Here is a 17,993-nt window from a genome sequence, read left to right on the forward strand (position 1 = left end):
TGTTTGGGGCATTCAACAACCAGATGCACCCTGAATGATGATGTATTTTGGTAAACTAGAAACAAAGCATCCTCAGTGACTAGCGCTAATAACATAACATCATCGCGCATGCTCTGTCGATAATCGCTTTCGCGCATGCTCACAGAATGCGCCGAAAAATTCGTTTGTGCGCATGCGCGTACGATAGACAGACGCGCGGCAGCTGCATCCCATGGGCTCTCGATCGACGCGAGTCACAGAAACAGCCAGTGAGTGGCTGACGAGCGGAAAGTCCATGTTTGGACATACCCAAACCCGGCAATGAACGAATAACAGAGGGTTACATGCTACATGTGACTAGACCACACGCGTGGAGGGGGCGGCAACACAGGTATTCTCCGTACATGGTCACTTGCCATTTCCGCCAATCAACCAATGGAAACACATCCATTCCTCCTTTAAATACCGCCTAGCTCATCCGTACTTCACTCACGGCGGAGCAGCACAGGGTGGTAGAAGGAGGCCGATATAGGCGGATTTCGTGAGTATTTTTCAAACAAAGTCCAGCCTATCTAGGTGTATGGCGGAGTGTAAAAGTGAGTAAAAGCAACAACACTGAATCCACTTCTCTATCCTTATAGATTGTGGATCCACCTACCTACCTTGATGCTCAGGACTTGCTCATGAGGCAATAGACAGCAAAGACCATGAGTATGTCCAAGGACAATATGTAAAAAACCCTAAATGTGTCTTATATGTTGTTGTGTGTTTGTATGTCTGTTTTACTTTACAGGTTTAATTAACTGTTTGGGGCTCCAGGTGACTGCACCTGTCTGAGCCAGTCCTATATGGTAACCAAACCTAATGGTTTTTTTCTTTTTTCAGGACATGTAATTACATGATCCAGAGAACCGCTGTAGGCACATTGTAGCCGTCTTTAATGAGTGTAATCACTTTTTAGAATAATTAAAATAAACCCATTTTCCTTAGAAAAACGTGAGTAGGGTTGGGAGTTGTGCCCCGTCCTGAAGAAGGTACACCAGTACCGAAACATGTCGACGCACACCAGAGTTTTTTGTCCCTAATTAAGACAAGAAAAACTTGTTCTTTTGCACTTTTTTAACAGCACCAGCCAGGGGTACGAAATAAAGTTTTTTTCATTTTACCCACTAGCCAGGTACTTTTTAATTTCTCACTACACCTCCCACTCACATCTATTCCCCTTCACCTACACTCAACACACACCACACATAGTCTGATTTGTCAACGCTCCCGCGTAGTCGCAGGTCGTAGCGTGCCGCATCCCCTTAGCGGGGTGCGAAGACCCCGATGATGAAGCATGACACCAAGGGGCCTGTTGGTGTGTGAGGGGTATTTTACACAACACTGAGTGTTCCCCCTTTCTCCCCCTTTATTTACACTTTGGTAGTAGGATTCTTCTTGCCCACCTGGGAGAGGCAGAGATCAGAGGCATCTGGTCTCCGACGAAGTCCGATCTCCATATCAACCTTTTGGAGCTCTGGGTGATCAGACTGCCACTGAAAGCATTCTTTCCCTCTCTCAAGGGGAAAGTGGTGCAGGTGCTCACCGACAATACCACTGCCATGTGGTAATGAAACCCACAGTGTGGGGTGGGGTCGTGGACCCTTTCTCAGGAGGCTCTCTGCCTATGGACATAGCTGGAACTTCAGGACATAACTCTGGCAGTTTCAACACCTGGCGGGCTCCCTGAATGCCAGGGCGGACGAGCTCAGCCGTCAGTGCCTAGTCGATCACGAATGGTGTCTCCATCCAGAGGTGGTGCAAGGTCTCTTTCTGCAGTGGGAAGAGCCTTGGTTAGAACTCTTCACCTCCGACGAGAACGCACGTCAGCATTATTATGTGTTGGAGTTTCCAAGGTGACACTTGCTCTGCAATGCTTTTCATTGCGAGTGGAGCTTCAGCCTCCTGTACGACTTTCTGCCTGTACCACTTCTGCCCAGAGGGCTTAAGAAGATCAATCATGACTGGCCTCAAGTCATTCTTGTAGCTCCGAATTGGGAACAAAGAGTCTGGTACCCCGACCTTCTGAGCATGGTCATTAATCCTCTGATTAGACTGCCCCTTCGGAAGGATCTTCTGTCGCAGTAACAGGACGGGGCCCTCCACTTGAACCTGTCCAGTCTTCACCTCCTTGTGTGGAGATTGAACAGCAGTTGACAGTTTTCGACCTTCCTCCCTAAGTCTATGATGTTATCTTGGCAGCCAGGCGTCCCTCCCCTAACACGGTATATGCCTGTAGATGGAACACATTTGTGGCATGGTGCACAGCAAAGGCTGTTGACGCCCTTCCTGCTCCTCTTTCGGAGGTCATTTTATACATTGTATTGTATTGTAATTGCATTTGTATAGCCCTTACTACGCCTGATAAGGCGCCAAACCACTTTTTCGGCGAGTAGCACGCTACTCCGGGACCCATAGAGGATTAGTGTTGAATTTGTATAGTGAAACATACAAGTATATTTTAAGTAGTAGATAGGTTAGTCACTTATTTGGATTTGGAAGGATAGTAGAAGGATAGAAGAGGAAAAAAGGTTTGTATTTATATAGCGCTTGTTACCCCTGATGGGGTGTTGAAGCACCCTACTCCGGAAACCCATAAAGGATTAGTGGTGAATTAGTATGGTGAAATATGAAAGTAATTTGAGTGGTGGATATTAGGCAGTTATTTGGAGTGAGAAGGATAGCGGAGGGATAGAAGGGGAAGAACAGTTTTCATCCATATATCACCTGTTACCCTTGATGAGTGTTGAAGCGCTTGTCTGCTGAGTAGCACGCATCTCTGGAACCCATAAAGGATTGGTGTTGAAAATTAGCTTAGTGAAATATGGAGTAATTTGAGTGGTGGATATGGTATTCAGTTATTTGGATTGAGAAGGATAGGTGGCGGGATAGAAGAGGGAAAGAGGTTTGTTATTTATATAGTACTTGCTACCCCTGATGATGTTTTGAAGCGCTTTTTTGGTGAGTAGCACGCTACCCTGGAACCCATAAGTATTAGTGTTGAATTAGTATGGTGAAACATGAAATTAATTTGAGTGGTGGATATGTTAGTCAGTTATTTGGATTGAGAAGGGTTGGGGAGGGGTAGAAAAGGAAAAAAAGGTTTGCATTTATATAGCACTTGTAACCATGATGGGGTTTTGAAACGCTTTATTGGCGAGTAGCACGCTACTCTTAAACCCATAAAGGATTAGTGATGAGTTAGTATAGAGGAATATGGAATTTGAGACGTGAACATGTTAGTCTGGTATTTTGATTGAAAGGGATAGTGGAGGGATAGAAGAGTGACAGACTTTTCTTTTTTCATTTTTTCTTTCTTTTTTAGGTCATAGCAGTAGGAGGAGGCTTTTGGATGAGTAAAAAGGGTTTTTGGAGGGAAGAGTTTAGAAAGGTTTGTTTTGGGGGTTCGGTATAGTAAAGGAGGTGTCAAGTGATGCAAGGATGGGTGGAGTAGGAGAAAGTCTATAAAGGGTTATTTTGGCGATTATAGTAGTAGTATGGGGTTTGGGATGAATGAGAGAGTGGATGTAGAGGATATATTGACAGATGTACAGGGTGAGAGATAGGGTAGTGCATTGGAAAGAGTAGGAGAAAGTAGTTTGAGATGAGTCAGAAAGTTGGGCTAGAAGATATATTGAGAGAAGTATAGGCTGAGAAATAGGATAGTGCATTGGAAATGCTAAATTAGAAGAAAGTGATAAATATATAGATCCATAAGTACATTGAAAGTATATAGATGCATAAAGGAGGTAAGTGTATATAGATTAAAAATATTGATAGACGTACAGGATGAGAAATAGGGTAGTTTATTGGCTATGCTTTTTCAGGAGAAAAGTAACAGTCACACAGATCCAAGTACATGGAGGTACATAGATGCACAATGGAAGCAAGTACATGTAGGCCAAATATGATTTTTTTTTTTAATAACATAATTATTCTACATGTTTATACAAAGCAATGCACAAAGATCGGTACATATCTACAGTGAAAATAAATTGTGGGTGGGTATTACTGAATGGGAACATGGGCAGCATTTCTGGTCCTGGTCCCGACCAGTCTCGACCAGGCAACTGCCTTGTCCTCTCTGCCCTTAGCCTCGACCCTAGGGCTGAGACGCCCTAACCCTGGCCTTTTATAGCCCTAGTAATCAGGTGACCCCTCCAGCCTAACACTATTCAATCAGAACACTACCCCTAAAATCTGGAGCTAGTAGGAGACCAGGACCTTACAGCCAATCCTAACCTTATTCCAAGCAACAATTCAGTTTAAAAAACGCTGATCTCTACGTCCAATAGAGGCCCTAGCCCTACCAGTAATCCCAACACAAGTCCAAGCAACCAATGGCACAGGAAGCCCTAGTCGCTACTTCCAATAGAAAGCCTAACCCTACTCTTAGTCCCACACCTTGTCCAGCAACCTATCACACCAGAAGCCCTAATCGCTACTTCCAATTAAAGTCCTAACCCTAGCCCTAGTCCCAACAACCAATAACACATGAAGCCTTAGTCCCTACTTCCAATACAAATCCTAACCCTAGCTCCAATTGTACATTGATTGAATCACAGACCCAGAAACCCATCAGAACATTCAGATATCTAACCAATGAGGACACTAATCCTAATCCAATAGAAACACCATATACAACCACCAATCAGTGTACATGTGTACCAAACATTAGCAGACTATAAAAGGTCCCAGCTACCTCAGACAAGGTTTGCTGGCCAGGGAGTTGGAAGCTGCTGTTCTATTAAGAAATCACCTTGGAGACAGACAGGCTCAATCCACACTTTGGGCTTCTGCAGGTAAGGGCCTATCCAACATGTCCTTTAACAATACTGTTTCAATTAAACTTTACTCCCTCTCCCGGACAAAAAACGAAGTGCACAGTCCTTATTAAATACAATTTAAACAGCACACAGCAGATTACTGCTGTCTCAGTACACCCTCTGATGTAGAATATCCCTGTTGCTGAAGGGGGGGGTGGGGGTTGGGGAGGGGGTCACTGACTTACTGACTTGTTAACACAAAATGGTGGCTGGGGGTTCACTGCTTAACATACAGGTCTTAGCACAGGCAAAGGAGAAATTTGGAGGGAAAAACTGATAGTCACGGGGAACGAGAGGGAAAAACTACAGAGTTTGGACTGCAAATCCCACAACTCAACAGGTTAAATGGAAACAGTCACGGGCAGGAAAAACCACAAGTTTAAACACAAAACAGGTGATAAATTAGGCAATCAAAGGCAGGTTAAAACTACATTTTTAAACTGAAACAACAGGCAAAGTCAGTTAAAGACATTTAAAAAAGAAAAGATGATGCAATCACAGGTAGAGAAAATCGTTTTTAACTAGTCTGCCTCCTTACCACTTCCTAGACTCTGCTCACTGCAATCTGGGGCACATGTAGGCTGTAGCTCACAAGATGGAGGAGAATGATTTGAGGTGCACCCAGCAAAGCCTTAAGGGCAGTGGTTAATTTGTAAAAAAAATAAGTGCCGGGGCTCTAGTTAGAAGGCAGATTTTGGGGAATGAGACTGATTTGCATATGGTCGGCATTCTTATGTAATGGCATAGACAGCATCAGAACATGGAATGAAACAGGTTCAGAATAATTAGCAGAAATTCGTATTAACTCAAGAATTGCCTCCTTTTGTTCATGATCTGTTTTAAGCAAATGCATGTCTTCATTAGAGTGGTATTGTGGTCTTTTTTTCCAGTTTCCTGAATTTGCACTTTTTTCACTTTGAGCAGGATTGATTGCAACATCGTGTGGTAGACAAGGGTGTACACATTGAGCCCCTTGAATAAAGTGTGTGCACATGCCGCAGTAAAGCAAATTCCATCAATGCCTAGTATATGCCGTGCAACGCCCACTGCGCAGTCTATGTCCTGCACGCAGCCCTTGAGCTGTTTATTTCCAGCTATAGAGCTGCAGACTGCGCCGTTCTTTTGAAGTGCAGAAAAGGCATTAATCCCCGGTGCTCCGTCCTCGGGCAGTGTCTGGCTCAGAGCACCCTCTGATGTAGAATATCCCTGTTGCTGTGGGGGGGGGGGGGGGGGGGTTTCATTGACTTGTTAACACAAAATGGGGGCGGGTGTACTGCTTAACATACAGGTCTTAGCACAGAGCAAAGGAGAAATTTTGAGGGAAAAACTGGTAGTCACAGTGAATGAGAGGGAACAACTACAGAGTTTGGACTGCAAATCCCACAATTCAACAGGTTAATTGGAAGCAGTCACAGGAACGAAAAACCACAAGTTTAAACACAAAACAGGTGATAAATTATGCCATCACGGGCAGGTTAAAACTACATTTTTAAACTGAAACAACAACAGGCAAAGACAGTTAAAGACATTTAAAAAACAAAAGATGATGCAATCACAGGTAGGGAAAAAAGTCTGCCTCCTTACCACTTCCTCGACTCTGCTCACTGCAATCTGGTGCACAGGTAGGCTGAAGCTCACAAGATGGAGGAGAATTCTTTCTTTGGCCTGGCATGGATCTGCCTTGGGCCTTCTTAAAGGATATCTTGCAGCTAACTCTGCTTTTCTTTGGCTACCAGATCAGCCTTCTTTATTCAAATCTCCAATTGTTAACAGGTTCTTTAAGGGCATTGCTTCCTTCAAACTCCTTTCACCAATGGGACTTAAATCTGGTTCTCACTTTTCGTATGTGTGCTCCCTTCGAGCCTTTTCATAACTGTCCCCTCAGGTTGCTGACCCTCACAATTGCCTTCCTAGTTGCCATCAACTCTGCTAGCAGGGTGAGTGAGCTGCAGGCTTTATTTTCTAAGCCCCCTTTTCTATCTGTCTATTTAGATAAAGTGGTGCTACGTACCAAACCTTCATTTCTTCTTACGGTCATCACATCTTTTCATGTGGGACAATCTATCCCTCTGCCTCCCTTTAACCCCCTCCCCCCTGCATCTCTCCAAAGAGGAGAGACTCTACCATCTGGACACAAAATGTTCATTGTCTTTTTAACTTGACCTTACAAAAGACTTCCGGGTGGATGATCAACTCTTCGTTGGCTATGTGATATCCAAGAAAGGTCGGGCTGTTCAAAAACAAATCACCTTCCGATGGGTTGTGCTTTGCATCAAAATATGCTGTGCCTTGGCAAAGAAAAGACCCTCCTGTGGGATTGCATGCTCATTCCACCAGAGCAACGACCGCAACCACGGCATTAGCACGTAGAGTCCCAGTCCTTTACATCTGTCTGACAGCAACGTGGGCATCCTTGCTCATATGTAACAGACACTACTGCCTGGACAGCCAATTCCGGAGGGAAGGGTCCTCTACCCGTTTGGTCCTCCAGGAGTTTCTGGTGTGATCTTGGTTCGCCGACCCTCCTCTGGGGATGATATTGCTGGGGTGTCTATTCTTAGGTAAGGAATCTACAACTAACAGTCTCATTAAGATGTACAAGTAACTTACCTTCGGTAACGATGTATCTGGTAGACAGATGTTAGTTGTAGATTCCTTACCACCCAACCCACTCTCCCCACTCCACAAACTGATTTATTTTTTGGATTGGGACTCTCCTAAAGGGCCTTAGTTTTGACACACCAGTGGTCAGTGCCTTTCATGGCTCCCCATTTATGGCATGGAAAGTTGTGTTAAGAACTGATGTTAGCGTGCATGGGCAGCGTCTAATTAGGTCCTGTGACATCATCCTGGCGCCGACAATGGAGGCGGATCCACCTAATGAAGCACATGGGTAGTGCTGAAGAAAAATCTCTGGATCCGGACTGATGCCTGGGGTAAATTCTAATGTAAGGAATCTACAACTAACATATGTCTCTAGCAGATACATTGTTACCAAAGGTGGGTATTTTGTTCATCTGGTACTGATACTGTGAAAGTACAGATAGAGAAAAATATAAGGTAAATGAATTGAAATTTAAAATGGTGAGGGAAAATCAAATCCGGCATTGATCTTTTCATAGATAATAGCTGAATGTACTGTACTATAGTGTCAGTAACGTGAAATCTGGGGAATTGATGATTAGGGTTGATTCTTCTAAAACATGGGGACTGTTTGGAGTGCAGCTGCATGATATTTGACCTAACAGTGTAATAACTCACATTGGTGACACAATTATTACCATGGAGGGGACGCTTAGGAGGTAGGCGACAATTGTCAAGTCAAAGTTATAAGTAGCAAATTGGCTATGAATCAGAGTTCATGTGAAGAATAATGGTGAAACAATCTTCCTATAATTAGGAAACCTCACAGTATCAAGAAATATTTCTAAATGGAAATTATACATGTTGAAAATTAATGGAATTAAACTCATGAGGTAATACATTGTGGGATCAAGAATATTAATATCTAGATATTTCCAAAGGGAGTGTGCAGGTTGGAGGCAGTCCCCAATTGTTTCATAAAATGCAGTCTAGATCCTTGCAATCACAATAAATATGAACTATAAGAAAAGAACTTACTGGTAGCACCAGTTTGAGGCACCCACAAATTGTTTCAAAATAGGAGGTTTGAAACTTTAATTTAGAATGGATTCAGAAGGTTTAGAAAAGGGTAAATGCTGCACCTGTTTTCACAATGGCGGCAATATTTCTTGACGAAGTCTCTAACGAAGGTTGGAAATCCTTTCAGCAGTTAGAAACAAAGGAATGGATATTAGGACAAAATATTGGAAAAAAATATGATACAGAAATATCGTGTCAAGAGTATCGGGATATCAAAAGTATCATCAACAGGAATATAAAAAGTAAAATTATAGGGGCCCATTATGATATCGGGCAGATCGCCGGCCCGGCGGTGGACACCGCAGCCCGGCAGTGGCGATCCGCCCGCCAAATGTCCTTGTTCACCCCCCTGCCATATTAGTATGGCGGGGGGCACCGCGGCGGACAGGAAGACTGCTGCTTTTCCGCCGGTCGGATTGCCGGCCAGGCAGAAAAGAGACTCACTTTCCATATTAGGATGCATGCCTTTCCATGGGGGAGACTCCGCCATGGAAAGGCATGCAGGAAATCTCTGTGGGGGCCCATTGCGGGCCCCCGGGGTGTGGGTTGCGAGGGGCTGCACTAGGGGCTACCCCCTTCATTGCCATGCACAAGGTGGCAGGCACCGCGCGATGCCTTTCACATTGTGCATAGCAATGCACAACATGGGCATTAACATTGCGGCGGGTGCTGCTTACAGCACCGCCCGTCGCAAAGTTAATGGCGAGGATGCGCCCAGTGTGGCGGGCGCATCCTGATTTGCATGGCGGGACTGCCGCAGTTTCGGTGATCGGTCCCGTGCTCCGTCGCAGTAGAGGGTGGACAAAGTCCGCCCGCCATCGTAATAGGTCCCTTTGTTTTAAGTGTAGTTTTTAATATAGATGTAAACATAGCGATATAGAAAAAATATTATTGCATATAATCTCGTTTGCAAGTGTTAATTAGTATGTAGTTTATTGTAGTTTGATTATGGAAATGAAGAGGTACTGGACCGTCTGCAGGTAGTGCAGAATACAGCAGCCAGGTTGGTGCTTAATGCACCTCCCAGATCTCCATCCAAACCCCTACTACACAAACTTCACTGGTTGCCTATACCTCAACGAGTGAAGTTCAAGACCTGCTGTATCATTCATAAAGGTCTTCATGAACTAGGACCAGAATATCTGGCAAGAACATTTGTTCCATATGTTCCTACCCGCACTCTTAGGTCCAGCGAACAGCTGTTACTGAACGTACCTAAGATCAGCAAAACGAGGTTAGGTGGTAGGGCCTTGTCTGTGGTGGGTCCTAAATTCTGGAACACGCTCCCACTTTCATTGAGACAATGTTCCAACCATCTCCATTTTAGAAAGAATTTGAAAACTTTCCTGTTTAGTTTATTTTAGTTATGCACCCTATGTCTGGATCTAGAACAATTGTCTGAAATAAATTTTAATTATCATTGCTCATCCATTGCTATTTTAGGCTTGTTGTCACAAGCGCGGAGATACTCCTTCGGGAGTCTATTCCTAGCGCTATATAAACCCATAAATAAATAAATGTATGTTTATTATTTTTTTATTTCTGTTTTTAGTACGATAATTTATTACCTATGAAATTGTAAAAAATTTGTATTTTTAGTTGTATTAATGTTGATAAATAATGGTTTATATAAATTTTTAGTAGAGGGATATTGGGGTTTTTGAGGATAAGGATGGGGATATTTTTAAAATGTGTATATTTTAAAGTACATTTTATGGTAATTATTTTATTGATATGAAAATTTATGTTTTACAATTTTTTTAGTTTTTTTTGTAACATTCATATTTTCGAATACTTTTTAATTTTTGTATTAAAATTTCTTAAATAACAAATATAATAATCGCATAACAAAACGTAAAAACTTGAAATAGGAAAATAGTATATTATAGAAATATTTTAAAAATATGTAGAAATTTATTTTAATAAACTGAAATAACTAGAATGTATTATATAAAAGTTTTACATTTTAGAATTTTTTTGAAAAATACATTTAAATACACATTTTTTATTTTTTCGTTCAAAAATAGTTCTATTTTATGATTCAATTTTGGAATTTTTTTATTTTATGGTTTATAGTTTAGGAATTATGGTAAATTTTCAAAAATATGTTAATTATTTATAGTCATTTTATGTGTTAATGTTTATATATGAATGCACAGGTTTGTAATTTTGATTAGTTTGGTTTTAGATTCAATTTAGGTTTATTTTATACTTACAAATTTGTGTATGAGTATGGAGTATTGATTGTGTGCATAAAATGTTTAGTGTAAACTTGTTTAGATTGCAATGCAAATGTAAATTTTACCTCTTCAGCTTCCAACAACTTCTTCAAGTAGGCTTGGATTGGAGTAGGAATAGTAAATGTCACCCCTTTACTGTTCAACACCTTCCTCTAATATGGTTGGATTGGAGTAAGAGTAGCACATTTCACTCTTTTAGTGTCCAAGACCTTTCTCCAATATGGTTAGATGGGAGTGGGAATAGTAAATGTCACCTCTTTACTGTCAAAAACTCTTCCCCCAAAATGGTTAGATTGTAGTGGGAGAAGTACATTTCACCCTTTTAGTGTCCAACACCATCCCCCAATATAGGTAAATTGGAGTGAGAATAGTAAATGCCACCTCTTTAGTGTCCAATAACTTCCCCCAATATGGTTAGATTGGACTGGGAATAGTAAATGTCACACCTTTATTGTGCAATACCTTATCCAAATTTGTATAGGTTGGAGTGGGAATGATAAAGGACACCGTTTTAGAGTCCAACACTTTACTCAAATTGGTTTAGTTTGGAGTGGGCATAGTATATTTCACCCTTTTAGTGTCCAACACCTTCAATTTGTGATAGATTGGAGAGGGAATAGTAAATGCTATCCTTTGAGTGTCCATCACCTTCCATATACTGGTATAGGTTGGAAGGAGCATAGTAAATGACACCTACTTAGTCTCCAACACTTTCCCCTGTTGTGTAGTTACCACCTTCCAGTAGGATCTGCACGTTTGCAGGGCAACATAAACGTTGAGATAGGGCCAGACTGGTCCCAAGCCCTCCCTAAGGATATGTTGTCCTATAGACCAGCTAGCTTACAGTCCCACCATAAGCACTCCTAAATCTAGACAGGGAGCAAATGGTTTGGGCAACAACAGAATTTGACAACCCTGACCCCCCAGGAATTGTGGTAAGAGATCTAAGAAGCCTTTTGCTCAGTCACTCGTGTTCTCTCAGAGAACTATACAAGAAATACACAGATGGGCATTTTCAATATTTATTGAACCATTGTGATTCTTGTATAAAATATATGTGATGCAATGATCAATAGACAGAAGCAGATAAAGGTGAATAGCAATATAAGGACAGTAAACAGAATTAATAGTTCCACCAACTTGCTAAAATAATGTTAGTGTACTCCTACTATGTGTTTCCTAACCTAGGTGTCTAGGGAGTGTGTGTTCTACAAAGAAGCTCCCATTGGATAATCCAACCACCCATTACCTGAAGGGAAAGTATGTAGGTCCCCATCTTGGTCACAGTTTGGACAACTCTCCTCGCAGTGGAAACAGCAATTGGCTGTCCTGAGGTTTTAGCGTGCAGCGACCTCAGAATGACAGCAAGGGCCTAAACACGAAAATGCTTGTTTATTTATAACTAAAAGCATCCCTGCTCCCAAGGTGAGACCTTAGCCAGGCCAGCATTGTTTATGATCTATTGATAGCACCACATGGACAAATAACAAACAACCACATTTGCACAATGTATGTTCAGGCCTTGTATGAGATGTTCATTTTGTAAGCAGTGTAGTTTCAGAGAAAACAATCATGCACTGTCATGAATGCCAATGTGTGTCAAATGTCATTGTGTGGAAGAGAGGGCAACTTAAGAAACCTGTACATGTTAAAATGGCAGTGTTTTTCCCCTGGCCTAACTGAGCGACTTGACGCCCCAAATTGGTGTAGATTAGAGTGATGATAGTTAATGCCACCCCTTTAGTGTCCAACAGTACCCCCAAATTGATTTAGATCGGTATTGAAAATAGTATTTTTCACACCCTCTTCAAATTGTTCTAGATTGAAGTGGGTTTTGTAAATATCACCCCTTTAGTGTCCAACATTTTCTTAAAAATGGTTTATGTTGGAGTGTGATCATTTAGTTTTATAATTTTAGTCTCAAATTGTTTCTTGTAATTTTATTTGTATGTAATAGAAATAGTTTGTGTTATTTTATGAGTATTTGTTGGTGTTTAGAAATATAACAAAAAAGGTGTATGTTTGTAAGCGTTAATATTAACTTCATGTTTTTATTGAATAAAGACATGTGACACTTTTCTCATTTTATTTGTTCTCAAATTTTATTTAATGTATATTTAAAAAAAAAAAAAATTCAGAACAAATTTTATTAGTTTTGTAGCAGTTGATGGAATACAAAAGAAACACTGCTTCCATAATTGCAGAAAGACAGTGAGCATATAAGAGCGATAGTGGTCGAGAAATTCAATCAACATTGCCCAACACCCCCCTCCCCGCATTCCCACCCGGTTCCCACCCCCCACCCTGCACGGTGTTCACATTGTCCAGAAACAGGAGCCTAAGCATATTAGTAGCCACGTGTGAGCAGTTCATTTGGGGGTAGCACAGACATGGCCTATATCAGTGGTTCGTGGCGCCGGGGGGTCCAGCAACAGGCCCCTATAGTCTGCCCATTTCTTCCAAATTCGATAATGCTTCCTGGGGCAGCCCCTGGCCTCAAAGATCGGGCGTTCCAGTCCCATGCTAAAGTCCATGCCCCGCTTCCATACCCCCACCAACGGAGCCTTGGGGGCCTTCCAGGCTTGGGCTATATCCCGTTTGGCCACTGTAAATCCCAGTCGGAGCAAATGCCGTTTATACAGATTACCCCCCACTTGTTCCATAACATGAAGAAGGCCCAGCTGTGGCGTGCGAGGGAGTTCCCATGCCAAAACCTCCTCCAGGCAGTCCCACACACCGGTCCAAAACCTCTGCAGCCGCACACATCCCCATACTGTATGCAAGAAGGAGCCTATCGCACTGCCACACCTCAAACAAGTCGGGGAGGCTATCAGCCCCGCCTTCCACAATCGCTCCCTTGTGTAATATGCCCTGTGAAGGTATTTAAATTGGATAAAGCGCAGACGCACTGTTATCGCTGCTCCCCTAGGGGCCTCCAGGGCTTCCCTCCAGTCCTCCTCCTCCAAGTCTCCCAGATCACCCCCCCAGACCGCCCGCAACTTATCAAGGGAAGGGGAACAGTGTGTCACTAATGTTTGATATATGGTGGAGATTTTCTTCGATTCCAACTCCCCCATAAAGACTTTTGCTTCTAGGGGACTAAATTCCGGCAAGGACGGTATGCCTGTTATTGCGGGGGTTAGGGCGTGTCGGAGCTGTAGGTACCTGAAGAATTGGGACCTGGGCATGTCATATTCATCCTGCAACGCCTGGAACGATTTGAGGACTGTGCCCGTCAGAACGTGGCCCAGCGTCGAAATGCCGATAGCATCCCAGCCCTCGAAGCCCCGGAGTGAAGCCAAGCCGGGCAGCCTCCCATTATGCCACAATGGAGTCTCGCCCGTAAGCCTGTTCCACCATCCCATGCGGCGGAGCGCGTCGCGCCATACTTTGAAAATTACTTGGGTGACCCTCGGGAGTCTCTTCCGGATAGCCGCCGAGTATAAAATAGTATGGAGCTTGTGCGGGTCCATCATATACCTCTCTAGGGCATAGGTCGGATCACTGCGATCCCCATACCACCATTCATTAAGGACAAGTAAGTGCGATGCCTGGTAGTAGGACTGGATATCAGCCGTGGCCAGCCCTCCACAGTACGTCGACAGGAAGCAGGCGCGGAGCGCCACTCTTATTGCTCCCCCGGTCCATAGGAACCGACCCAAGGCTGAGTTCGCCTGTCGAAACCACTGCTGCGGAACTGGGTATGGGTGATTCTGCAATTGGTATAGAATTCGGGGTAGGGCCACCATCTTAAAAATGGCTGAGCGGCCATAGACATTCAGGGGCATCCTGGACCATATCAGCATATCCGAACGGATCTTGTCCCAAACAGGCACTATGTTACGGGACCACGACACTCCCTGCACATCGGTCAGAAAGACACCAAGGTACTTGAGGCCTCCCGCTGCTTCCTGAAGGACCGAGGCCCAGGGGCCCAAAGTCACCCTGTCGCCCAGGACCCACAATTTCGACTTCTGAGTGTTAAGCCTAAGTCCTGACAACTCACCGAAAATGCACATTATTTCAAGGACCCTCGGCCCCGATTTATTGAGGTCCGTGAGGAAGAACAGGACGTCGTCCGCATAGAGTGCGATTCTGTCAGACGGGCCTCCTACCCACTCCACACCGCGCAATTGGGCATCCATCCTCACCCAGGCCGCGAGCGTCTCCATAGCCAGGGCAAACAGGTAAGGTGAAAGAGGGCATCCCTGCAGGGTGCCTCGACCGATGGTAACCGAACTGGAGGTGGCTCCCGCTATTCTGACCGCCGCCGTCAGGTCCGTATATAACAAATGAATGTATGACAGAAATCGTGGGACCAGATTGAGCCGAAGGAGGAGGGCTCGGAGGTATGACCAACTCAAGGAGTCGAAGGCCCGATCCATGTCCGCCAGCAGGAGGGCCGCGGGGATGCCCGCCGCTCGTACCGCCTCCACCACTAGGTGAGCACGTCGTATATTGTGTCTCGTTGCCCTGTGGGGCATGAAGCCAGCCTGGTCGGCATGGATCAGGTCCGTAATGTAGGGGAGAAGACGGTTCACCAATGCCTTCGCCAGTATTTTCGCTTCAAAGTTCAGCAAAGAGATCGGACGATAAGATTCCGGACTGTCTTGGGGCCTCCCTGGTTTACAGAAAACCACAATCTCAGCGTGTCGCCAGTCCGCTGGTAATCTGCCATGAGCCCTAGCCGCCTCCAGGGCCTTCTTATAGCGCATCCCCAATTGGAGATGAAACAACTTCATGAACTCACAGGGGAACCCATTGGGCCCAGGGGCCTTGCCCGTCTTTAATCCGCCCAGAGCTTCTCCAAGCTCCTCTGCCGACAGTGGGAGGTCCAGTCGGGCTCGTGCCTCATCCGAGAGCGCCCGGGGTGGGAGGTCTGCGAGAAATCTGTCGATCTCCGCTGGGAGGGATTCCTGGGGGGCATACTGTGTCCCATAATATTGGGCAAACATCTGGGCCAGGACCTCAGGGGCCGAAATAGGACCGCCCGCGACATCTCGGAGACCCGGCAGGGGTTGGGCTTGATAAGTGTCGTGACATAGCCTATATAGCATTGTGCTAGACTTGTCCCCCCATTGGTAGATTCTGCTCTGCATAGCGAGCCAAGCCTGTCGGGCTTCGTCTAACAATAATGAGGTGTATGACCGCTGAAGGTGCAGTAGCTGATCCACGGCATCCCCACTCTCCCCCGTCAGGCATCTCGCCTCCTTGCTCCGCACCCGGTCTGCCGCCTCCTCTACTTCTAGCCTGTGGGCCCTACGATTCGCGGCACACCACGCAATGTCTACGCCCCGAAGGACAGGGTTAAGGGCCTCCCACATGGTCGTGGCATCTATGTAAATGTAAATGTAAATGTACAGGAATTTATATAGCGCAAAAATCACCGAGCGGTTTCTAAGCGCTTGCTTAGGGAACCCATCCTGGTATTCCCCTGTGAGATAGCCCCAGCAGGGTATCCACAAGGTGAAAGCCAGGCATCCCGCCGCGAGGGGCCATTGTGGAGATTAAGCAAGCTATTGCCCAGAGTCGCAGAGTGTGAACCCGTGAATCGAGTAGGCACCGGAGCGAGAATTGTCGAGTCCATGGACATTTTTTTTTAGGACTCAAGACCCCGCCGAGCCGGGAATTGAACCCTGGTCCCGGGCTGACCTCTGCTTCCAGGTCTGCCTCCTCTAACCAGTGAGCCACACTTCTCCACCTCTATACTCGGGTCCTCATTCTCTGCCCAGTAATGTGCTATAGCCTCCCTCATGTGCGATTGATGGTCGTCGCGCTGTAAGTGCCACACCGAAAGACGCCAGCGAAACGGTTGTCACCTCACACCAAGACTCAACGTCAGTGCGATCGGGGAGTGATCTGACAGGCCCCTCGGAAGTATGGAGGTGGAGTCAACCCTGCCTATCCAGGGTTGTGGGACGAACAGGTAGTCCAGGCGCGAAAAGGATTTGTGGACCGCAGAGACAAATGTATATTCGCGATCGCAGGCATGTTGATGTCGCCAAGTGTCAATCCATCCCATCCCCCGCGCCATCCTACTCAACCTTGTAGTGGCATCCGACAAATGACCCCCCCCAGGCCTACAGCGGTCGAGTCTCCCATCCATCACATCATTCCAATCACCACCCACTATTGTCAGCACATGCGGGACATCTGTCCATACCTCAAACAGTCGTTCAAGCAGGGCGTCTTGGAGTGGGGGTGGAGCATACACACTACCGAAAACCACTGGCTCACTCCCCAGTCTCCCCTTAATAAAGACATATCGACCATGCACATCCAGCCATTGTGTATCATGTGTGTATGAGACCCTACGGTGTATCAAGATTGCAACTCCCCTGGACCCTCTCGCAAACCCAGCATGGAACACCTGTTCATATCCGTATCTACGTAGACTAAGGACCTTGGTGCCCAAGAGGTGCGTTTCTTGGAGTAACAATATATCCGCTCTTTCAGTCTTCCCCAGACGTAGAACCGCACCTCGTTTAATTTTGTCGAGCATCCCTCTCACATTCCAGCTCAATATTCGCATCGAGGCTGGTGGGGGCTCGCCCCCAGGTCTTCAGCCGCCATCAATCTTCCAGACTCCGAGATCATCAGGCCACTGAGGCCACCCACACATACTCAGTTGCCTCCTGGTTCCCGTGTACACCGTGCTAAAGCCAGCCCCAACTCCCCTCCCCACCATCCCCGGATCCTCCAAACCCCCGCCCCCACCCCTGCACACCCTCCCCTGCCACGAACTGTACCAACAACCCCCCTTCCAACCCCCCACCCCATACCTCAGCAACATTGAAGTACCTGTCGCGGTGCAGGCAATCTCAACCCTCCAACGGGAGGCCCAAGACCCACTGCCCCAATGGATCCCACCCAACTACCCACAAAGTATTCAACTACTTCCCACCAACACGCGGGAATGAACTCCGGGAGTAGGCCCGCTCTCGTACGAGCGTCTCCCGACCAACCGTCCACCCATGAATAAGGAAGCATGTAGTCAATCAGCGCGTGGCATGTCCAAAAGCAGCGCCGGGCCCACTCCCGCCGTCAAGGCGGTTCACCAACCCTTCACTTCTATATCCAGAACCAGTGTGAGCGTGTGGGTCTCAAGATTTCGAGGGAGAAGGATCTGTTTCCTCCGGTGTTTCGGCCATTTCATCGCCAGGAGGTGGGCGCTTCTTGGAGCGCGACCTCCAATTACTCCTGCTGCGTGATCGTCTGGGCGTTTTCGGGGGTCTCCCGTTGG

Source organism: Lissotriton helveticus, chromosome 2_1 (assembly GCF_964261635.1).
Source record: "Lissotriton helveticus chromosome 2_1, aLisHel1.1, whole genome shotgun sequence".
Classification (NCBI taxonomy): Eukaryota; Metazoa; Chordata; class Amphibia; order Caudata; family Salamandridae; genus Lissotriton; species Lissotriton helveticus.